Source organism: Bactrocera tryoni, chromosome 5, assembly GCF_016617805.1.
Source record: "Bactrocera tryoni isolate S06 chromosome 5, CSIRO_BtryS06_freeze2, whole genome shotgun sequence".
In the NCBI taxonomy this organism is placed as follows: Eukaryota; Metazoa; Arthropoda; class Insecta; order Diptera; family Tephritidae; genus Bactrocera; species Bactrocera tryoni.
The window spans coordinates 1,775,027-1,800,764 of NC_052503.1; the positions used below are offsets into that span (position 1 = coordinate 1,775,027).

The 25,738-nt window shown below is 36.3% G+C and overlaps 1 long non-coding RNA gene across 1 annotated transcript in view; it reads left to right on the plus strand.

Moving 5' to 3' along the window:
* The first annotated feature begins 770 nt into the window (after positions 1 to 770).
* Positions 771 to 25,738, plus strand: part of LOC120779057 — a 180,918-nt gene continuing 155,950 nt past the window's right edge. Inside the window, exon 1 of the long non-coding RNA XR_005705601.1 lies at positions 771 to 2,182. This is a non-coding gene — a long non-coding RNA (uncharacterized LOC120779057). The remainder of the gene's footprint in view (positions 2,183 to 25,738) is intronic.

Genomic DNA, 25,738 nt, shown 5'->3' on the forward strand with positions numbered 1-25,738 from the left:
GCTGTTAAAGCGCCTACATATATGCAACATTTCATCTATACATACGAACAGCTCACCGTCTCCGCTTGTTGTTGTACTCGTTTTTGTTGCGTATTTGCGGTTCGTTGTCCTGATTTCGCACTTCGGTTCGGCTTGCTGTAGGTCGTGTGCCAGCAAAGCCGCACCAACAGGCGCTCGTATGGCGCTACTCGTCGTTAATTAGCTGGCGCTGAAGTTTGCCGTTACTCTGGCACTCACTTCGTATGTGTTCCATGCCATTTCGTGTCGTCGGCATTGCTCCTGTGCTCTCAGCGTGCAACTCTACTCCCGCTATATCAGCATGCGCTAGGCTACCGCGGCGCTTTCCCGATTATTAGCAGCACTTCGGCCGTAAAATGCTTTATGCAGCTACAGCGCCTACACTGCGGCTCCCACACACTCACATTCACTCATTCGCATAATTATTTCGTAGTAGAAATTTTATGTGTGCAACTGCTAGCGCTTTCACATGCCACATTTTCGCTGTTGGCCAGTGTCACCTCGGCATCGTGCTGGCCGCTTTTGTATGACGAATGCCGCGCTAACGCAACGCATTGCTCTTAAGCAAGCATAAAAATATAAAGCACATAAAACTACAACTGCGCTACGCTGTGCCACCCGACCGCCCTCACACCTTTGCTGGCAGCTCTTCTGCGTTGCCTAACTCCAATACGACTCGGTGTAAGCGCAGTGCTCGCGTTCGAGTTCAACTGATTTGGCCCGAATCAGTCGTCAGTGTGTCTTAAGCGGCTATAGTCGTTGAGCTCGTCACCTCTCGTCGTAGTATTTTGGGTCGTTGCGTTAGTGCATTAGCTGATATACGGTTAGTTTTCCATTTTAGCGAACGATATTACGAAGCCCTTGTTTCCTGCTGTTCTAGCGTGGTTACGTCTTGACAGCTTCATGGAATTTAGGACAGTTAGTTCGCAGAAAAAGTGTTTGTGAGTGTGGATGTGTGTGTGCGCGCGAGATACAATTGCAACGCATATAAATGTGAGCGCCAGCCAAATGTATTTCCGCTAGCGTTCGCATTGGCAAATTATATCATAAAATCAACATTGTGCGGTCGTTTTGCCATTGACATAGGTCACGTCGCTAACGTGTGTGTACGTGCGCTGCGTTCGAGTTGCGAGCCGCTTCAGTGCTGTGTTCAGCGAGCGAACAGCAACGCTTTCACGCACATACGTCACCGTCGCTGCTTGTATGTGTGTATGTACTTACATATAGTGTACTTTAACAGTTTAACTGCATAGCAGCAGCGCGCACACCAACACACATACAAACGCACATTTGTAGTGACGCCGCGGACTTTTGGTGTTAGCACGCGTGTTGTGCGCGCAGCGTGGTAAGCACGCACCGGCAGCGCTGCCGCGAGGCTTCCACAAACCATACAGGAACCAACCATAGAAACGAACACACACATACACAGGCACCGCATTAAGCACTTTATGTGCGGTAATTCGAATATAAATTTGATTTTCCTGCGAATTGCAGCAACAAAGCAACAAAGAAAGCGAATGTGAAATTGCCAGCAGCAATTTGTTGCTTGCGTGAGTGTAATACATATAATAAGCACATTAACAACAACTATAAAAGCAAAAAGCACAACTCTAGTGAATACAAGCCACTGCTGCAATAAATAAAATCTGTAAATGCACAATCAAAAATTGCACCAACTTGTGTGCGCGTGAGTGTCAAATTGTTGAACGCTGTCGATTATGCGGCGCGTTGATTCTTAAACGCTTGCGTATTCGCCGAAAGTGCAAATACTAAATTTCCGTGCCGTGCGCGTTAAATGGTGGCGAATTACTAGAGTAAGGCGCGGACGGCCATTATCATTTGCTCACTTTGCTGCTAACGGTGTGCATTTGAAGCACTTAAACACACGCCTACATACATGCGTACCTAGATTTGTTTACTTACTTTTGAGCACATTGTTGCCGGTAGTGTTTTCGTGGCACTTGTGCGGTTCGTAAAAACAAAAGTTGTTGACATTAAAATTTCTGTAAATGCGCGCTTAATGCAGTTGCTCGTTTGAGTTGTGAGTGTTGCTGTTGCAAAGTATCGCTGCAGATGTGTGGTAAATAAAACGAAAATTTGTTTGTGTAAACACTTGTGAGACTCTGGAGTGCTGTTGTTGAAAGGCAATCTCGCAAACAATCAGGTATGTAGACAGTTCGTTAATGAGCTCTTGCTGTTTTGCAAGAAGTTTTTAACATAAAGTGCACTTAAAGCCTAAAAAAGGGTATTAATTTGTGAGAATACAGAAAAAAAATTATTCTCTTTTCGTTCCGGCATAGTCTGAAATTGTTCGGGTCAGTCAGCGTCAGCGGGTAAAAGTTTAAAATAGGGTTTCTGCTAACTTTATAGAGAAAATTACGTACGTTTTCTGTTTTATTATTTTTATTTTATTACTAAACGCTTTACTCTAATTTTTTTGCAATTTTGCGAAAGCTTGATGTGAAGCTAAAAGCTTATATATTTTACTAGCAAGTCTTATGCAGACTAAGATCCCATGTTTAATTACGGTGGGGCTCCTCCTTTTTTAGATACGAGCAGTTTTCGTTTGTTTTTCCAGCATAAGAGTATACATTTTTTAAAACACCATGTGCCAGGTGCATGATTTTTTTTTCAGTTCTGATTGCAATTATCCGAAACTTTTTGGCTCAAAAGCTTATTCATATGAAAACTGAGTACTACTGTGATCAAATTGAAAGGTTTGTCCATTTTATCTCCTTCAAAGTAATCCCCTCCCGCTGCAATACACTTATGGCAACGAGTTTTCCCGTCATTATATCACTTGGAAAATTCGTCCGTCGTGCTGAAAGCTCTGTGGACTATTTGAGGTTTCCTGATTACGAATTTGAGTTCAAAAACTTTCCATCTCGAACTGCTATTTTGACCCTCACACCTCTTGACTACAACACAAAAAAGCCTACGAGTAAGGAAATTTGATTTTAATTATCAGTTTTAGCAACCCACAAATATGTATTATTATTGTTTTATCATTTTGTCGGAATATAATTGGCAGGTCAATCGATGGAGATTTTAATTGTAAGCAAATAACTAAAACTTTTATGGTTAGCTTTGTGTCTTAGAAGTGGAAAAATAACATAAGTCAATAACAGCTTTTCATGCAATATAAAAATAAAATGTTTATAAAAATATTTTGGTGTTTTGAGACATAACTGTTAGATTCAGCTCAAAAATAATTTAATACCAATTTATACTGCATTTATAATATTTTGAAAATATTTTTTTTTTACATTATATGGAGTCAAAGTACAGTAATGAATTCTGAAGTTCAAAAAATTTGTCAAATAACATAGCTGAAGCTCATAAGCTAAGAACTGTGGATGAATCATAAAATATGTCAATGAACTTCTTTAACTCCCTAAAGCAAAATTAATTCGTTTTTAGTGGTAAATTCAAGCAACCATATTGTTTTGAAGCATTAAACGCAAATTCGTTACACATCTTTTCAGCATTTGATAGAATATTTTTTGGTACTGTAGTATAGGGGGTGTCAAAATTAATGCGAGATTTAAATTTACAGTTGCATCAATTCATCTTCGCAATTGACGGGGTAAAAACACTATTCCGAAAACATTTTGTACGAAATTTTCGAACTGCGACCGCCAAGATGCATTATTTTTGAAATAATGTTCAATAATGAATACACGCTATTCTATCGATTCTATCGATTTTACTTAAATCTTGCGTTAATTTTTGGACACCCTGTTTTTAATTCCAATCGTGCGTTAATTTTGGAAACCTTTTACATGGTACGAGTAGAAAGCCTCTTGGCTCTCTATATAAAACTTGAACTCATAGATGTAAACAACCTTGACGTTTGCTTGTTTTTTGATTTATTATTGTGAAGCTGCGAAATTTTTATCGAAACTTCCATTCTTATATATTTATTTATGAATAAATCTTTCATCAATTATTTCCTTACCTGCGTCACAAAACGCTATGTAAATACATTTGTCCTAAATATTGAGGTTGCCATAGCGAAAGCAGTAGTGCCTGGCAGACAATAAATGGATGGATTCAGTTTAATTGGCGGTTATTCTAGAAAGCAAAAACCGCGTGCCATTGAAGCGAGATAAAAAATTGAAAATAATAAATTAATAATGAATGCAAACACTCAAATTCGTAGAAGTTTTTTTTCAGTCACTTAGAGTGACTGAATTCATATTATTTTACGTAATCGTTGGTCTATTTTTATAGTTTTTTTATAATAAATAATTGGCGCACACACACGTAAAAATCATTAATCCGTACACAGAACGTTCAGATGGAAAGCATTTATTTGATGAAATTCACTAAATATAGCTGCTTTATTTTGTAAATGAATCGAAAGGCTGGCAAATGTCATTGCTCCAAATGCTAGACAATTGTTTTGCTGTTCAATTTGTTATTCGAAATTCTCAAATTAACCTCCGCTATTTTTATACAGAGAAAAGAAGATAAAATAAAGTAATCAGTAATGGCCGCAGACGCTTTCGGTTACCCAAGTGAACAACAAAATATCGTTAGTTACTAAATCTGGACATTTTTTGTGTGGAAATTGAAAGCGAATATGTGAAAACAGGCTTAAAAAACTAGTGTTGAAATTAATATGGTGGCTGAATGTAAATATCAATATTTATGTAAAAGTAAAAATTAAAAAAAAATTGTTAGACTCAAAACAACTTTTTGCCAATGGTAATAATGTAATTCCCATATTATGCCATATTTTTTTGGTTTGCTCTCTTTTCTTGCAGCTCTTGTGCCCACGGCTTTTGTATTACATGCGTATTCATATTTGTTTTTGTCATAAATATTTGAGTTATTTGCAATGTTTTGGTCAAAGAAATGTTATGATTAATTAAAACAAACAGTTAAACAAAACTAGCAAAATAACTATTGCTAGTTTTGAGTTATGCTGTTTTAGCGAAAGGAAAGGTTTGTGGTAAACAATTTTAATAAAAGCTTTTAAGTATAAAGCGATGATAACTGAATGTCATGCGATAATCATTGATTACATTCGATAAAATGTAGGAATAAAATAATGTTGCCTACATTTGTGCGCATCTACGCTAATATTATAAAGTGGAATGATTTGTACCTATTTTTGTATGTTTGTATGTTTGTAATGATTAGGCTCAAAAAGTACTGGGCCGATTTAAAAAATTCTTTCACCAATAGATTGCTACATTCTTCCAATTTGACATAGGCTACATTTCATTTTGAAAAAAATTAGGGATCCTTGGTAAAATTTGAGCAATGTAACCGAAGGTGTAGAAAAATGAGTCTTAAAATGTCTTTCTTCGAATGCGCTGCCGAAACTATTAGTGATAGAACAAAATAATGTACAACAATATTGAAGAACATCATAATGTCTACAAAAAACTCCGCGTTAGCATACATATGTCCAACTATTGTAGTTATGTCACTACAACAACTTTTTTCACTTTAAACATTAATGAAAATGCTAACCAAATTCAAACCATGCTATTTATGTGTTTATATTAATGTGTATTTCAACTCAAAGACTACAGTACAGCCAGTGGAAACACCGCCAGAAACAAAATTAACATTAACAAGTTTTTTCTCAACTTTCGTCAGTGATCCGTTTACGAGAATGTTGCTCTATTCGGAAATACCCTAATATTATACATGGAATGCATCGTCGAAGAAATAGTTGCGCAGAAAGCAAGGCCAAGCAGTAGATTGAAATCCCGATGTGTTCTCAACTAATGCATTAGGACGAACTTACACAATCCACTCGAAAAACGATGACTGCTTCTACCTTCGGTTGCTATTGATTAATGTACGCGGTTCAGCTTTATTTGAGTCATTGCTTACTGTGAATGGTACGGTTTTGGAGATGTAAGCCAGCAATTACAATTGCTGGAACACGTTAATCACTGGAATGAAAATGAAGTTCGCACACTTTTCGCGATAATCATTTTGACATATCAGCCTTCAAATCCGCGTCAATTATGGGATACGAACAAAAAAGACATTGCCGAAGACATTTTACATGGCCTTCGCTAAAAATTGGAAATGGTATAATTTCGGTTGATACTTCCAGTGGTTCGATATCAATTCCATCTTCCCTTTGTCAATTCACGAAAGATGAACTCGTCACGAATGTTCGGACATTGGAAAAATCATCGTAACTATGATTCCTTAAGTGCATGCGCAATGTTAGCTGCCAAAAATACCGATGTTGTTGACTTAAACTGGAAGATTCAAAGTCAAATTCCGGGAGACTTGCGCTCATACAAATCGATCGATCGTCTTGACAATGAAGACGGCGCCGTGAATTATCCAGTGGTATTTCTAAATTCTTTGGACAGGCTTGGTATGCCACCGCATCATTTGCGTCTCAAAGTAGGATCGGTCGTTATTATGTTTCGCAATCAGCATGCCACGAAACTGTGTAATGGAACCCGACTGATTGTGACGCACCTATCGAATACAAGGGGCAGAATGCTTGATTCTACGAATTCCTTTGAGTTCTAACGATTTCCCATTTCAGTTCAAACGTATTTCGTTTCCAGTGAAAATTGCATGTGAAATGACAATCACCTGAAGATAGTTGCATAGTGTGAGGCATAAATTTGGAAATGTTATGTTTTTTACACGGCCGTGGCGTGCTCACTAGTTGGAGAACCATCTTTTCTGTACACCGGAACAGAAACCAAAAAGTATTGTTCATCAAGCTGCGTTACATTGAAAAAAAAAAACAAAAATTAAATGATAAATTTAACGTTCTTTTCATTTCAAAACACATAATTTCACGCAGGACAACGGCTGCGGGGTCAGCTAGTTTAATATAAAAAGAGAAAACTACACTGCATTTGGCTGTGATGTCTACCATTAAGTGAACAATGGTACGTGGTAGAAAAATAAATAAAAAATATTATTTATTCGGATGATTGCTGTACTAAATTGGTAGGACTGTGCTTAATTACTATCTGTGCGCTCTGTCAACCAGTTTGTTTACAGCAGCTGCTTAAGTCCGTACACCTCAGTAGTGCGTTGCGATTTTTGCAAGTTTGTCTCAAACTTGGTATTCCTAACAAGACTTTTGTGTGCGGAATAGCTTTTGAGATTCAGTTTTATCAAAAACACAAGTCTACGAATGGTACAAAGCCTCCAAAGGCGGTAGAGAGATCGCTGGTCCTTGAAAATCGTCGGGCAAGTGTTAGAGAGATAGTAAGAGAGCTCGACATATCTCGGGAGTCCGTTCGAATGATTTTCGTTGTTATGTTGAGCATAAGTGTATTACATATGATGCGGATTACCTTGAAAGCACTAAAATGAATAATTAAATATTTTGCGTTTTATTTACAATTTCCGAGTACTTTTCTGTCACAATGTACATATGTTTAACTATAAAAAACTCATTACGAATTCATGAGCAAATATCTGTCTAATTTCTTCAATTTCTACAGTGGCTTTATAACTTTTCGTTTAATGACGTTTTGTGGGATCACGCCCTTCTTAAATTTTTGTCTCGATGTTTTGAAGATTTCTTTCGTATAAGATATGAGTGTAGTTGTCCGTGACTTTGGTCTCCATTGGCAGAAAAACATCAACCAAGAATAATTTAGCAAAAAAAATTTAAAAATGCTTCGCCTAAAGCTTTTCTCGTTGTCATCTAATTTCCTCTTCAATTCCATTTATGAATTAAATATTTCGAAAATCTTTTCTACTTAATTTAAAAATTAAAATTACTCAAATGCAACTTCGTCAATTTTTGTTACAAATTTCACGAAAAGCACACTCATTTCAAGCGCTGTTCTCAGAAAACATCTTAATTCTATTCTAACTGATTTTAGCCCTAACGTCTTCTTTTCAACCAAACCAAGTTTCAAGTTTACTGATTCTCATCTTGCACCGAAATCTGTTTATTTCACCTCAATGACGTTAGATTTAAGGAACACCTGTATTAAGATTTAAGAGTATTTATTACACTGTGCTTACCTTTTCCATACAGCCACATATGTATGTGTACAAATATCGTTATATAAGTGTGTATGTATATATATTAGACTTACATGACTACCTGAAAATTTACACCAAAACGTCGTTGAACAATTTCGTTATTACATTTTACGGTTTTCCTGGAAAAATGAAATACAAAAATGTAGATATAAGCAAAGTGAACATATTGATGCGGACGCAAGGACATAGATACTGCTGTAAAAGGAAATCAAATAAATACGGTCACGATATTAAAAAATACGCGGTGAGTCCGAGTAAAGTCCGAATAGGAAACGGAAATCACACACATACCAAATTCGCATATCAGTTAACATTTCGTATACGTTACTATGTATGTACGTGTGTGTATGCTTTTTCTATGCTGTCAGCTTGTTTCTGTCTGCGGAGTCGACGGCAGCGTGTTGGTGTTGCTATTAAATGGGTCCAGTCGTGTGTGTAACCAGATGTCTGCGTCTCAGTGCATGTAATATTCCACGTAAACATACACACGCACATATTTGCAACTGTTAATGCACACGTAGAACACACATAAACATCAAAGCCTCATATATGTTGCAACAATTTATTTATTTACTTTTTATTTCTTGCCATTCCTTCTGCTGAAATTCCTTATGGGTATTCGCTTTATACGAAATATTTTTTTGATTTACAGTGGCGTGCTCTGCCAGCGAATACGGCGTGCTTTGCGAGCTGAGGCTAGTGCTGGCCACTCCGGCGATGCCAGTATTAGCAGTCTCACAGGAAGCTCAGTCAAGCCGTTCAACTATACTTTAATGTCCGTTTAAAGGTTGTTATGTTTTTGGATTTGTTGTTTTGTCGTTCGGAACGAGGAATGCAACGTCGAATAAGCAAAAAAAAAATGAAAATTGTATTAAAACAAAACATAAACACGGACATACACATAAACACACTGATTCGAAAGTGTAGAAGCGTGGCAACAAAGATTGTTTGTGCCTCAAGAAAATATAAAACCGTTAGCCGTTTGCCATGCTCGGCTGTGTGCCCGTGTGCGCCAAGAAGGATGTGAAGAAGGATCTGCAATCATTTGTAGATTTGTAGAGTGTCTGCATTCACAGCTCGACGGCGTTTTGCACACTTCTTATTGCTTTGGTGTGTGTGTGTGTGTATTTGTGTAGCGGTGTATGGGTGTAGGTGTTGTATGCGCCAGCAATAGCTTATATGATATGTGATCCAATACGTGTTGGCATTTGAATCGATTTTACAGAATTTCATTACTTTCGATTTTGTGTTCTTGTTGTTGTAGTTTTTTTTGTTCATAGCAGTCGTGGCGTTAGCCCCAAATGCTGCTCCAATTCATGAATGGCTTTGTGCTTCAGCTATTGCTGTATGTTTTCGATAAGCGTAAAGCGCTGTGCAATGAATTGGAATCATTTTGGATGGCATTAGAAGGCAATATCAGATTCATACTAATTATTGTCAATTAAATAATTGTTTTTTTATTTTTAAAAAAATCTTAAATATTTCAAAAACAAAAAAACTTTACACCTTCAAATAATAAAATATTACTAATTTTGTTTTAAAAAAAATTTAATTACTTTAGTTAATTAATTTTAGTTATTAATTTTATTTTTTTTTATCAAAATAAATTAGTTTTAAATTTTTATTAATTTCATATTTAATTGTATTTTTATGTTGTTCTTGTTGTTGCTGTTTTGATTTTTTGTAATTTCAAATTTTTTATGCTGTTGTTGTAGGTACAGTAACAATAAAGAACCGTCGTGGTAAACGAAATGGTCTAGTGGTAGGTGCACCTAAAAGTTTACTTTGGAGAATTTAATTTAAATACTTCTTCTTTCTTGCTTGTTATTTTATGGCCACTCCGAAATGTATTCTACAATTTGCTATCGAAAAGACTTCAGCGTTTGAATGTGAATAGTTAGAGCTTGGAATGGCATCATGTATTTCGTACTTATTGATTTTTTGAATTTTTAATGAACAGGCACTATTTACAAGTTTAACATATTTTTTTAATTTTTTTGAAAACAAAAAATAGTATTTCTTTTTGAAGTCGAAATAAAAGTCATTTAATTAAACGTAAATATTTATTTACTAGAGTTTTTTCTTTTGTCTTATAAGATTATTATAAAATTTCTATGTGATAACACTCATGCCACCAATCAGGTTATTATTTTAAAATCTATCTGATATTCTAAAAAAAGTTACGGAATATTAAGTTTGCTTAAGGATAGTCTTGGAAAAATTTCGAAATATTTTTAAGGAAATTTTTGTGTTTTAGCAAAAAAGAAGAAGCATTAAATTGCATTTAACTATTTAAATATTATACTGCAATTTGTTTTCCCAGTTCAATGCACGCAACTGCAAAATTTATTTATTTTTTTTTTATTTTGCTTTATATTGTTTCCGCACGATGCTTGTGTGAACAAGTAAAATGTGTTGCCATTAGTTTTGTTGCATGCGAACACACACACGCACACTCACACATGCGAAAACGTTTTCATTTACACTTTCGCCAACTTTTCCCAAGCCCTCTCATCGTTTCACTATTTATTCACAACGCTCTGTTAGTCAGTTAGCCAGTCAGACGCAGGGCGATAGAATCTTATTTATTTAAAAATTCCAAATGTGGGTTATATGTTGAAAAGGTGCGATTTAAACTTTAACCTATGAATATTTTATATGCTTCGTCTGTGCATAAGTTTATTGGAGCGGCTGCGCTGACGTGTGTGTGTTTGTATTGTCCGGTGCAAACAAAAATTGATTATCTTGAGGTTGGCACTACAGATTGCCATTGATGTGGTTGTATTGGTGAATGGCTGGTCATTAATTGGGTGCCACCAAAATAAATATATTTAAAGGGAGAAAGTGTAAAAGGGTTGGCAGCATTGGGAAATAGGTGATTACTTCCATGCGATTATATTTATTGGTGCGACGACTGTGTCGGTGTAAGCACTTAAGTTGATGAATGGTTCAATTTCGTTCAAGATTCGAAATAACATGCCAATAACAAATTGTTGTAGTTTTAAAGCTTTCCGGTGGATTTACTTAGTATGCAGTAAAGTAGATATGCTGGTTGATATGGCATTCATGCTTTTATAATCTCCTAACCGGATGCTTTCTTAACCGATATTATACCAAGGAAATAAGTTTTAGAAGACATGAAACAAAATCTTGTTCTAGTTCTGAAACCTACAGGTGATGAACCACTAGACGGAAACAACATCAATATCCAGTACTCTCATGCTCCCTATCTGGTTATTGAAACCATTAAGGCAGCGTCTACGGTGCTATAAATAAAAATACTGACCAGCTGACCTAAATAGAACGAATATGACTTCCCACATACCCCCGCGCCATACACACTTTCTCAAATGCTCACCCATACACATAGACAACACAAGCATACGCATACAGCAGAAGTTCACTGATAAATGCTGGAGATCAAAACTATATTAGTGCATACAATTTGTGCGCTTGTTGCAGTTGTTGTTATCGCTGACGTTGTTATTCCGCTTGCGTGCATATTTTTCTCGCATATAATTAAACATTAATGATGTTTGTTATATAACACATATATCTTATTGCGGCAAAGGGCAAGTTATGCAATATGAACAAGCTCGCATATACATATACACACACACACACACAAATAAATATACAAATGCGTGAATATTGACTCAATTACGATGCTTTTTTCTTGGTGGAAATGTGCAATGAAGGCAAAAACTCAATTAATAATGGAAATAAATGGAATAAAGCTTTGAACATAAGAACGTATGTACTCGCATATGAAGCATATACAATGTATATTACACATATATACATTTATAGGTGCAAACATAAAAGTCAGTTCGAAAAGCGCGAGGCGATACTTAATATTAATAGGATTTGTGGTGTGAGAGTAATATTGTTGAACTTGCAGTACAGTGGGTTCAAGTTGTAAATATTTTAATCGCACTTGCCTTTCAATTGGATTGTATTTGAAGTTAAGTCTCAGTTTTGTTCGTCCTAAAAGCATGCTGATCGCAGAATTCGGAAAACCCAGGGTTACGAATATGAGAGAATTGCTTATTACTTGCAAGCACGATTCGGTGTAAAGCAAAGCATTCTATATTGCACCTTTTAGTTCATCTCGGATCCCTCAATAATAACACAAGTATACACTGTTTTGGATCTGGGCAACCAAAAGTGGTTTCTATGACAATTGATGACACTGAATCCGAATCTTCATTTCATTTTTTAAGATTGATTCTAGTTTTTGAAATAATCAAGAATTTAATTTTTTATGATTTTTGTCAAATAATATTCATTTTATTGACTTAAAGGTAACATATCAGAAATGAAGATTGGTGGAACTTTGCCTTTTGTATTGTTTAGTATCTGTTTCACGTATTAGAGTCCAACAGTAGTCGCTCATCATGCCTTCATCCCAAAATCCTTGGTATCTTCTTTCAATGTTAGCTAGATCTTGGTGTAGCCGCTCTCCTTGTTCGTTGCTCGTATCACCCAAGTTTTCGGGGAAAAAATCGAGATGGGAATGCAGAAAATGGATCTTTAGAGACATTCTAGCTCCAATCTTTCGATAATTTTGCAACATATCGCCAATAATTTCCTTAAAATTAGGGGATTTGTGATTACCAAGAAAGTGGTGAGCGATATTTTGAAAAGATGCATGGGCTGCTTCATAGGGCGATAAACATTTTGTAAATTTTTTATCAGTCATTAATTTTCTAATATCAAGTCTGACAAATATTCCTTCTTTCTTCTGGTTCATCGGAGACGTTTTGCGGTCCAGGCTCATATTGAGTACGACTTTGCCATTCTTTTCTCACATAATGATGTTCAGTTGCGCGGCTATCCCACAAGCATAAGAAGCAACAAAATTTGGTGAATTCAGTTTGCATCCCAGTTAAGATACCAATTACCTGTTGAAATAATATAAAAAATAAGTGTTTTCGATTTAATTGGAATCAATGTTTAAACCTTTAGATCGCCACATATTTTCCATTTATGATCATTGTATTTGATGAAGCACAGGATCTTCCGCATTGTTTCGTAGCATTCCTTCGTTTGTACTGCATGAGCAATGGGAATAGATGGTTTTTTATTTCCATTGTGGAGAAGAGCAGCTTTTAGGCTGTATTTGGAACCATCAATGAATAAACGCCATTCGTTTCGATCGTACGGTGTATTCATTTCATTAAATAAACCATTAATATCGTTACAGAAACTTATGTTGTCTTCTTTTTTGAAGAACGGTCGAAGTGTCTGATTTCTGTTTCTGTATACAGTAACTTGTGTTCGAGAGTCTAGATATTTCCATTGCTGCAACCGTGATGCTAGCAACTCTGCTTTTTGTTTGGACAAATTCAAATCACGAATCAAATCGCTTAGTTCATCTTGCGAAATTAAATGTGTCTCTTCCATGACAAAGTCGCTATCATTACTCGGGGGTGATGGAGCTAAAGTTTCCAGGACGTTTCCACTTATACTTGGACAAACTGGCAATGAATCATTAGCAGTACGTGGAACTGGCTTGGATACTGATGATACATCAGGATATTCATATTTTGCTAATTTTTTTGCATTTATGCCCTTAATTTTCATCAAACAAAAGTAGCAATCATCTACATGGTTTTTAGGTTCTCTCCAGAGCGCTGACATTGAAAAGGAAAAGTACTCACGTTCTCTCAATGACCACTTATACAGCTCTGTTTTGCATGCGTTACAAATAAATTTCGGTATCCATGACTTACGAGTGTTTGCTACTCTGAAGCCAAAGTAGTGCAGATACGTATCTTTGAGCGCATTTGTTATTATTTTGCCACTTTTTTTAATCATATAACTACCACAAATGTAACAAAAACACTTTGAATCAACTTTGCAACACTGTCTCTGCATTTTTATGTGCTCTAATCACTTATTTTATTTTACTGCTACAGTTGAAATGACTTATTAAGCAGTGCCTGTAAGATTGGGAGAATTTTCCTCAATCGGTATATAATTACTGTGCTTGCAAACTGTGCTTGTAACAGCACAATGGTTCTATCATGCGAGAACTCGGAAACTAGAATCAATCTTAAAAAACTAAATACATATTCGAATTCAGCATATCAAATATATGTAGTTAAGAATCGTTCTTATCTGTTCAGATCCAAAAGTTGATCTGAATTTGTAAACTTGTGTAATTTGGTAACAAATCGAGTCTCAAACGATATAATCCACCTTTGTAGTTTTTCAAACATAGAAAACTAAAAAAAAGGAAGAAAGCTAAACTAAAAACCCATCATAGTTGTATTTCTTACAGAATGAAGGGTATGAAAAAACCATATCTTTATACAGTTTTTCAAATAAAATAGTTTTTCACACAAGGACTTGAGTTTGATTATCCGGCTTTATCGTAGGTATAGTACAATGAGCAAAAAATAGTAGTAGTAATAGTTTGTTAAAAATTATAAAATTTTTAATTTATTCTTAAATATCTATGTCGTCTCTCTAAAATTAATCGCTCTTCGCCCCAATGCACTTGTGCTACGTTTTTTCTAATCCTCAAAACAGCTGTTAAAGGCAATTTTCGGAATACTCTTCAGATTGCGTGGCGATTCACGTTAAATGTCTTCACTTGACTCAAAACTGTTTCCCCGGAGCCAGGAGCAATACGGAGCTAAATCAAGCAAATACAGAAATAGCGGAACGATATTGATTGAAAAAAACTCAAGAAGAGTGCATTAATGTGGTGCAAAAGCCAAGTCTTGTTCGTCCATATTTCCACTGAAAATAGTATGCCTTGTTGACAGTTCGGCCAGTCGGAAGGAATTTGGAATGCATCCTACTTTGAGTTTTGACTTGCTTTTATGTGGTGTTTTCGGCTTCGGCTCTCCCTTGCCACGATATTCGGCCGCTTGATCATCTGTTTCATAGATCCAAGACTCGCCACCAGTGATAAAACGTTTCATGACATCCTGGTAGTCGGAACGATTTTTTTCACGGACGTTACCGCGATGCTGTTTTCCGAAAAAATTGTGTGATTTTGGAACCAATCGTGCTCTCACTGTTCTTAGGCGTAAATGATCTCTCAAAATGATTTCCACTGATCCTTCCGATATTCCAACGATGCCGACAGGCTCTCTGACAGTTAATCGTCGATTCTGAAGCGCCAATTTCTTTATTTTGTTGACGTGTTGATCATCAGTTGAAGTTAATGGCCGTCCAGGTGCGTTCTTGACCCTCTTTGAAAAATTTGTACCAATCAAAAACAGTTGCTTGCGACAAATAATTATCACCGCCTTTTCCAAAATTATGAACGTTTCAATTCCAGAAATTTGATTCCACACACAAAATTTAATAGAACTTCTTTGTATAATAATTTCGCTCATAGGAAAAATCGCCGGAAGTACTTCAAGTACTTCAGAAAGACAATCGTATACTAATTATTGATGACTATTTTGATTTGAAATTTGGCACAGATGTCATTTACAGTCATACCAACCTAGCAAAAAAATATTTTGACGAATGGGCTTTGGCGCGAAATTTTTGACTAAAGAGTCTTACTATTTTTTGCCAACAGTATATACTTAAGATCTATGTGCAAAATGTTAAGATCGATATTTAAAAAACTGTGGAACTACTTCTCGTATACACATACTGACGAACATGGCTAAAATTACTCAGCTCATCGTGCTGATCGTTCCTTCTAGCTGCTACAAACTTTGTGGCGATCTTAATATACCCAGCTCAGAGCACAAAAAGTATTTTAGTTAAGAAGAAATTTAATTTCGAAAAGATGTCGAAACCCGATAAATAATGTTATTTATTACGATATGTGTAATTTATTTATATATGTGGACATATGAATTTAAATTCTTGCTTTCGTTGCGAATATTCATTATAGCTTTGAAAATTTCTCAAAAAATACACACTCCCGCTTAAAAACAGTCTGCTTGCTCTTCCCCACTTCGCATTCCCCTTCGACGTCGTTGTAGTTCGGAAGGAAATTTCCCATTTACTTTGATTGCATTCACTTTGCATTGCTTCAACGTATTTTTACTTTACTGTCAATTTTTAATTGAAATTCATGAGATTATTTTAAACCGCAGCTGCAACTCCATCGGGGGTTGGGGTGGTAGTGAGAGAGAAATAGGATGGAGTGGAAAATGTGCAGCATGTCGGGAGCTGAAATAAATAAGTATAAATATATGTAAGTGGGTGTATGAGTGGCGCTTTCATGCTGCAAAGTGAAGAAATGTACAACCGCACACATACATATAAAGTCTTTAAAGCAGCTACCTGACAATAGGGCACTCATTTGCTGTATATACACTCATTTTTTCTTTAAATCATTTCTTTTTTTTGTTATTTTTGTTGTTTTTTCACTCGTAATGACATTCAATGTGAAATGGAGTTATTTTAATTGCTTTTTTGCGGTGCTCATTTCTCTGCAAAGTCTCGTACAGTTTTTGCCACACTCCGTTCGTTGCTTTTGTTGCCTTTGCTGCTTTTGCCGTTTGTGGGTATCAACTCCCCGACTGGTCAGTTCACTTTGGCGAACATATTTTTATTACCAACAACAACTGAATTTGCCCACACTTCAATTACGGTGTCCTTTTCGCATTAGCTGTGTGAATGGAGAGCCATGAATACAGGATTTTTAGCACTCAAGCGAATAGTGTAACTGTTGCTGCTGCAACGCTGCAATATTGTCTGGATACCGTTTCCGGTAGCTCCCAGTTATTGAGGCTGACCAACACACTTCCTTCCTAACTCCAACTCGACGGCGCAAAACTATGCCGCCACCCGTGCTGGGACATAAGCGCGACAAAAGCGGTTACCCTCCATCATCACCAGCACCGCTGGCGCTGCACAAACATTGGCGTTTGGCCCCGCTGTGTCGGTCTGGCAACTAACCAAACAACTAAGCCTTTCTGATATGACCGCCGACCATTGACCGCCCGGAAGCGTGCCGCGCGACCCGACAGTTTCGGTGCAAAAGGCAATTCAGCCAAACTTACTCTGTGCTATGCTGTGCCGTGCTGCGCTGCTGTGTGTGTATTTTTCCTTTTCATTCAGCGTTTGGTTTTATTTAAGTGAATCGCAAGCTTTTTTAAACTTTTTTCTGTGCGCTTTTTTAGTTTTATTAATTCTTTTCTAAGTTTCATTCGTCCAAGCCTCTCTGATCGCGTTAGCGTTGCTGCAGAATTGAAGTTATTTTAAAAACGGCACGTACACTCTAGGGTTTAATTACGTTAGCCATTGTACGCTATATGTGCAACAATGCTTCTGCTATATATTTATGGGTATGTATATATATATATATATATAACAGTTTGTATGTACATATTTGGCGCTACAAAATGCAACACAAGTGGCGTACTTAAGTTACTACAAAAGTAACGGGTCAATGAGCGGTGGAAGTGTGATTGAGTGTTGAAGTGCATGTAAGCCAGGAGAGCGCTAGTAGCGACATCTTTAAACTCGAGCAATATGTTGTACAGAATAAAGTTAGTGTTGCTCACATAAGAGTTTTTGCTAAAGCAATGAAATAGTGGATAATTGTTTATATCAAAATATCAAAATGGTCAGTCTTATGACGATAATTGATTTCAGAGTTCGCGTGCTTGACACTTAGCTCCAATGTTCATGCATTTCTTCTTCCAAAGTCGCCGCACGTTCTCTTCTGAACAGCTATTCGTCAAGCTGTGTCGCCATATCTTCACTGCAACGGGATCAGATTGCGGTGGTTGTAGTACTATTGCTACGGTCCTTGAAGACGCGGACAAAAAAGAACGTCTATGCTCTCCTAAACAGGTTACTGAGGGTTCCAATTCTGGTAGCAAGAAGTGCACCGAAAGAAGCCAAACAAGGAGGGGCTGAAGACAAAAGCGCAATAATAGGCCGGTAGCGGTATATGTAGCTGACTCGAGGGCAAGTACAACCTAAAAGAAAAGGTGGTAAAACAATTAGGTTGTCTCAGAGAGAAGGTGAAAAACTGTAGGACACATTTCTTCAAGCGCAGCTAGTAGAGTGGCTCGGATTCAGCGTTTGCAAATTGCTTTAAAAAGCACATCACTGAAAAGAGGCAACTCAGCCTACTTCTTCACTCTCCCGGTGTGTTCTAACCATAGAGGTTTCTATCTATAGACAGGTACTTCATTAGTAATGACTGATGTATTTCCCGTTTTAACTTCTGATGAGGAGGTTGCATATAAAGTAGTCCGCCGTAAAGGGATGAAAAGAGAAATACTTCACTGAATGACACCTGCCTGCAATGTTCTGACTAAGGCACGACAGCACAAGCAGCGACTGCCGCGTCTTTTTATCCAAGATCACCAAATTTGACCAGGCTGAAAACAACACATTTAACGAATTTCAATACAATATGGTACTTATAAGCTTGTCAACGTTTTTGCCAAATTTTCCATACGGTTGATATAATCCTCTGATGAGTTGAATTCCAGTCCCTTCAGAGATTTATAGTTTCTTTTTCGGTTCAGTTTTAGACAGTTACGAGTTTCGTCGTCATAAATATTCGAAGCACACATTTCGTCAACAGTAACGATATGTTGGATGAATATAAAATCCTCAGCGATGTTTTAAGCATCTAGCAAAATGTATTCCATAGATCCATAAGATATGTTCAGATCCTCTGTTATCTCTCTTATGCCAAAAAAACGATGTTGAAGCTTCTTTAACTCGATGTTAAAGTCATTAACAGAGGTGGAGGACGACTCACTCGAGGTAAGTTTTCGCTGACTTCCCGACTTTTACAGAATACCTTCTGCCACTCAAATACCTATGATATGTTCTCTTTATCGGTAGACTCTTCAAAACACATTCTCAATAACCACGTAGCCGTGATAATATAAAATGTCAAGAAATCTCGTTATTCATTTTTTATGCTAAAATTGACAAATTTTAACGTCCGCTTACACGAACAAAAAACAGGGTTGTTATTTTATCGATTGTGTAGAGCGGACTGGGTCAAATGAGATCAGATGTTAGTAAATCAATGTAATTTTCAAAATAGGTGGCAACTCTGTTTGATATGCAAATTTGTCATATATTTTAAATTATCTATAAATCAGCTTTTTGACACAAGTGAATATTTTCTCGTATACATTTATACAATATTACAAAATACTGCAATAGGTGGCGACTTTTTAAGTACTATTTAAATATGATAATTTCAAATTTTCTTCAAAACTATATATTTGATCTCAAAAATTGTATGTACCTTGAATTTTCGTTAATCTGATAATGAACGATGTCTTTAAGCCGTGTACACAGTGAACCAAATGAAAACTAAAAACGTCAGTTCAAAAGATGTTTTTGCGTTCTCACAAATTACAAATGATATTGTAAAGCTGGGTTATACAAAATCTGGCCGAAATGATTTCCAGTATTTTATTTGTTTCTCTGTGTTTCACTATCATCTAAGTCTATACAAAAGTTATTATATTTTTTGTTTTTTAATTATTGAAGCAGATCTCAGCACTCTTTACTGAGCAGCGCTGATTTCCAATACCAAAATTGCCACCTTTTATGCACGAGGAAGCTCGCATAATGCAGCAAAATCAGTTTATAATTTTCTTTATAACGAAAACACCGTTCAAAGCAAAAGCTTTGTTTTCCCATGAATATGAGATTTCTCCTTCTAAGCTGAATTTGATTTGAATGCATGTGCATAAACAATTATTCAAGGCATTACAATTCCATTATTTCATTACTTCGAAGAAGCTCATAATTCGCATTCATTAAAAGAGAGTGTGTACTCTAACCCCCACACCGAAAGAGGCACCGCGCAATTATACTATTGTATTTCGCCCTAATTAAGGGAGCAGATTATCTTGAATTTTCATACTAAAGGATTTTCTGCAGTTAATACCAATTTAATAAAAATTCAAATGCTCAGAAATAAAAACTCAATTAAAATGAGCAAAATCAGAAATGCAAATCGGGCAGGCGAAGCATAACGATAGCGCGCGTCGTAGGCGAAAAGCCGCGGCGACGGCGGCGAGGGGCATGCAGACGAGCGCAACAATGCGATGTAGTCGCCAAATAAAAAAAGTGAGCGAAAAGAAAAAGCCAAGCACCAAGACGCTTGAAGCTTATTAAAACGTCATTTGCATAAAACCGAAGGTGAAAAATCCTGTGAGAAAAATAAATACCTCATCATTAATGCGAAAATGCCGCAAAGCGTGGCTAGCAGAGGCGGCAAGTCTGAGTGGGACTAAATACGGCGAGCGTCAGCGTGGCATATCCATGCCAGTAAAATAATTAAAAGAACAACGGTTCTTGGCACAAGCACATAGAAGCGCTTGAAGTCAAGCCACATTAAAGCTTTTTTTGTAATAAAATCGAAAAAGGTGACAACTACAGTAAAAAAACAACTTATAGCAGAAAAAAAGAGAAATTAATTAGTGTGCGCTTAGCGCTCACATTCGCCTTAAAAGAAAAATATTCAAAGCGGAAAAAAGATGGAAAAACCGAATATAAGAAAAGAAAGATGAAAAGAAAAAACAAAGAAAATCACATTGTGAAGACGCACGCTGATTTTCACGTCAATAAAATGGAATGGCTAACTCAGACGGGCTGGCAGGCTGGCAGGTTGCAGAAACGGCAAAGAGGATAACAATTATACCAACAACAGGCAAAAGAAACTCAACACTGTGAAGTGTATTGTCACTAAATGCTGCAAGCACAACGAAAACAACAAGAAAAACGACGGCGAAACAGATAAAAGAACCACCACGTAGACACACTACCACAAAGCGAGTGTAAATTCAATTAAAAGTCAAAACAACACCATAGCCATTCACTAGCTCATTTGCAAATTTGCGCTTTAACGGTGCTATAGCAAACAGCAACAAATGAAACAAAAACAACAAGTGGCTGAAGAACTTACCTGCACATTTGAGGCAGCCAACTGTTCGAAATGAAATGCGAATAAGAAAAACCGAAGAACTTTACCGTTTGAATTGCACAATAACAGCAACAACAATGCAAGGAAATGTTCGTAATCAGCGATTGCTTTATATACCTGCGGATGAGAAGCGGTGCAAAGATGCCAACGAAAAGAATATAACAGGGAAATAAGTAAAGAAAATTAACACTTTTAGCTTAGATTGCTTTAAAAGAGGTTTTTGTGCTGAATGAGATCCCTGCCTATGCTGGGGAAGGCATTTTGTTGTTTGAAAAATTCTTGCTTAGAATTGTACATAGTTTTTTAAATTTGAAATTTTCAGAGGAGTTGGACACCGTAGAAAATATTTTGTATCAATCAGTTGTAAACTGCTCATTTCTTTTTTCTCGGAATTCTATTTATACTCCATTCCACAGTTGTGGCCGTAAGAACTGAAAGTTGAATGTGTTATGTAAAGTTTTGAATAACAATTCATAATATGGATATTTCCCTCACTCTCACTTCAGTTCAGTAAAGTGACAGCCTTATTTAAAGTTGTACAAAAGTATTTAAAGATGCTTAATTAAACCGTATTCAAAACTTTCTTTTAATTATTTTGTTTTCTAAAAATTCTTGGTGAAAAATTAGGTAGCAATGTGGAAATAATTTTGAAAACATCCAAAAAAACTATGTTTTAGAGTAACGCTATCTCTTATAACTCAATATTTCAAAATTTCAAAAATTTTTAAAGAAAAAAAAATATGTTTGCAAAATAATTATTAACCGTAATAATGTTCTTTTAAAAATATTGCCATCTTCTAGATTCTAAATATAAAATACTTTTTGCTATTTTCAAATGAAGAAAATTATGTATTATGTTATTTTTATAGTGCAGCTATTTTTATAATATTTTCAAATGAATAGCTGAAAGAAGGAATTTCTTTTTTCAAAAATATCAAATCAAAATGTGTCAGCGTATGCGGTTACGCAAGGTCGCCAATTTTGCCTAAGCACACAGCTTAATATATTTCTTTATGAAGTGCGACACGGCGTATGAATAACATTCAACGCGGTTGTGTGGGCACAGGCGTATGAGTAACATGTTACCCATTAATTCTTTTGAATTGCATTATGCCGCAGATTGTAAAGAAAAACCTTGAAAAATATTATAAAAAATTATTTCTACAACGTTGCATGATGTACACACATTTATATAGAAGCGCTTATTGTTACACTTATTCCTTTGAACATTTGTGGGCGGAAAGGCTGTTTTGTTGTGGCTGAATGATTATATGGAATAATTGCAAAAAGAGCTTGATTGAAATATAAGTGAATGGCTATATATATATATTTATTCATATATAAAGGGAGTTGAATTATATATTGATGCGGCTAAAAATAAAAGCATTCAACCTAAGCTTGTTTCTTTAACAATGGCACCTTTGTAGCTTTTTCAAAGTTTAGTAAGAATATTTATTTTATTTTAAAATACATTTTTGTGCTATAAAAAGATGAGTCAGGCAACATTTTCGTATTGGAAAAGTTGTTTATAAGCTTTCAATGAAAAAACGCTAACTCCATTAATAGCACGGCTTTGTCGGGCTGGTAGAATGTATAAAATATATAAGACTGATAAATTGAGATCACATACTTTTCTGCCACTCTCTTACTAGTTTCAGTAGAATCAGGTTTAGTATTGTAGGTATTCCTAGCGAAAGTCTATCTTCAGTTTATTGTATATTGAAATTGCTAACCTTCTTCTTCATGCTCACTTCTATGCATCCACATGTGTCTGGTGTGCGAATTAAATGTCAACGAAATGCGCGCGAACGCTTTTAATAAATGCCACTCAAAGTAGAGAATAAATTAAGCATTCGCTTGCATGAGTTTACAGTTATCGGTGTAGACGCCGTGATATATGTATATGAGAGCATATATGTGAATGCATATTTAATCACTACACATGATTTATAATTGTGCAACAGACATTATTGTAGTTGCATATAAGTACAGTTATAGTACGAATTTCGCATGTCGACAACCCGTTGCGTTAACAGCCAGAGTTGATGAGGGAAACATCACGATGAGTGATCAAAAGGTGGAAATAAACGGTGTGTGCAGTAGCATTGCTTGGTGGAAATCAAATCGACTACTATTGTGTTATAAAAGAGCTATAAGAGATAGCATATAACTGCTGAAATATAATTGTGTAGTTGTGAAAAAGAAAGAAAGCTTCTGGAAATACGCGCTTGAAGATATAAGTATTAAGTCTTGTTTAATACGTTTGATAAAAGCCAAATAAATAGGCAATCGTATAAATACATTTTCAGAACACAGATTTCAATCAACACATATGTTTGTGACATTTATATAAACTAACATATAACATATATTTGCAATAACGCAGTCACTTGTCTACTTAAAGTCCAATCACAAGAGCACAGCTCCGCCAGTTTTTGTTTTGTTCTTTTTACCGGCTTACAGTCGCGCCTTTGACAATCTGCCGCCTTTTGTCCCGTCGCTGATTGTCTGTTATCCGTTCGTTGTCCATTTTCATCGGCTGTCTGCTGATATTTCAACGGCAAAATGTGGCATCTCGTAAAGCTGTGCCGCGGCTTGTCTTTAATACCTTTTTTTAATTGCCTGACAGTTGGAATTATTATTAATATTTGCTGTCGTCAGGAGAGTTTTTACATGGCATAGTATGTGGCAACTGCTGAACTTGAACATATTGAGCATTTGAAAATATATATTCGGCGAAAAAATAACAATAAAGTAAAGAGGAGTGAGGCTTTGTAAGTGTAGTTTACGATGTATGAGTTTTATCCACTTGCACTTTAGAAAAAACGATATTTTCTATTAAAATTGTTATTAAAGTAACATTTTCTTTTATAAATAAACAAATATAATGTATACTAATAGAATTTAAAGCTGATTTATGTTCAGTGATTCATTTTGAAAATTTTCATTCCTTTGATCCCATGGCCGATCGGCAGGAGCACCTCCTAAAACAGGTGTCTGGCGGTAAGGATGATATTTTGCTTAAAATTATTTCAAGTCCATAAATAAAAAATGTTAATAATGCAATACATGAATACTGATTATGATCGAAGGACTTTTGAATTTTGAAAAAAATGGCGCCTCCGGAAAAATAAAATCGTGTTTGTGAGTCAGAGTGGTTAAATAATCTTAACTTTGATGAAAAATCGTATTTCTACAATCATTATCTGCTAAATATATCTAAGATGTAGAGTTTTTTAGTTGATCAGAACAGCCTTTCGGCCTTATGTGGGTTAGCTTAAGAAAGAAGTGTGTTTCTTATAACTGTGTATATTTGTACTTAGAATGAATAAAATCGGGTGAAAAATCGTCTTAGGACTCAAAGGAAACCATAATCATCAATCTCTTATTACATAGTGCAGTAAGGGTAAATAGTTTAAAATCATTAAGTTGTCTCACGATGCCCATTTTTAACTTCCCTTCTTCTGACAGGTCAAAATATTGCATAGATAGCCTCAGAAAGTATTCATTGAGTAGATGTGAGTAGCCGTAAAAGAGTTCATCTCAAAATCTTAGGCTGAATACATAATGGAACAGAGCGCTATACGGAGAAATAGCGGTACCTATTGATGCACAGGAACATGTGTAAATACAATGAATTTTTTATACCTTTCTTTGTGATTAAGTCTGATCAATTGCAATTTTTTCCAAACACATTTGTTACATACTCGTACAGGTATGAAAATAAATCCTGCCGCGTGTTCTCATTAAATAAAATTAAGTCTGCACTTTCGCTCGTTTTCCCTAAGCTCCCCCCATGTATTTAACGAAGGTAATTGAAAGCCAATACACGGGTCGACTGTGTAAGGACATGTTGACGCTTTCGAACTTCCCGCCGCCGCGTAGCATTTCTTTGTAGCAGCGCGCTTGTACTCACCTGGAGAGTGCAAGGGGGAAAGGACTTAAGGAAAACACGGAAAATAGCTGCTCTGCAAGCAAATCGTGGCAAGGTATTTGTATGCAATCGGCATATTTAATTAATGCTTGTTAAAAGCAGCAAAGCAAGGACCAACAGCGCGCTCAAACTGCACACACCACACACACTCACCGCCAGCAGTCGGTGTTGAAAAGCGTTTTCGCATTACGCAGCCAAAAGAGGAATACAAAAAACCTGCAGCATGAAAACATAAAAGGGTACAACAGAAACAACAAAAAAAAGAACGAAAGAACAACAACAGCGTGTGTAACAGATATAAATTGTCGAGATGCGAGCAGAAAAAATTGAGAAATAATAAAAATGCAACGGGGCACGCGAAAATCCGACAACGTGTGGTTGCCGCGCCAATACCAAGAAGCTGGCGGAAGAAAGGTAGGTGGAAAGCTTGCACTTTCTGGCAGAAACAAGCGGCGCGCAACGTCTGCGGGAGGTGGGTCTGTGTTGGGCGTGCGGTGTGCGGGGTTGTTGACATTCGGAATGGCAGCCGCAATGTCGTAATTTCGCTGAGCATTGCAAACGGGACACGCGTGGCGCATGACACTCGTAAGCGCGCATGCTGCAATTTTGCGGAACATAAATACTCGAACACACATGCGCTGGACCATTCTTACCGATTGCTTATGCACGTGTGTAGGTATTCGATCGAGTTTGCGAGCACATCAGTAAAAGCGTAGCGGCAATGCAACGGTGCTAAAGTGCTTACACGATCCCGCAGGAAATAAAAACTAAAATCAATTAAAATAAAGTAAAATAAAATCAGTTAAAATGAAATAAAATAAAATTAAATTAAATTAAATAAAGTAAAATAAAATAATGAAGAAATAATAAATTTGTAATAACCA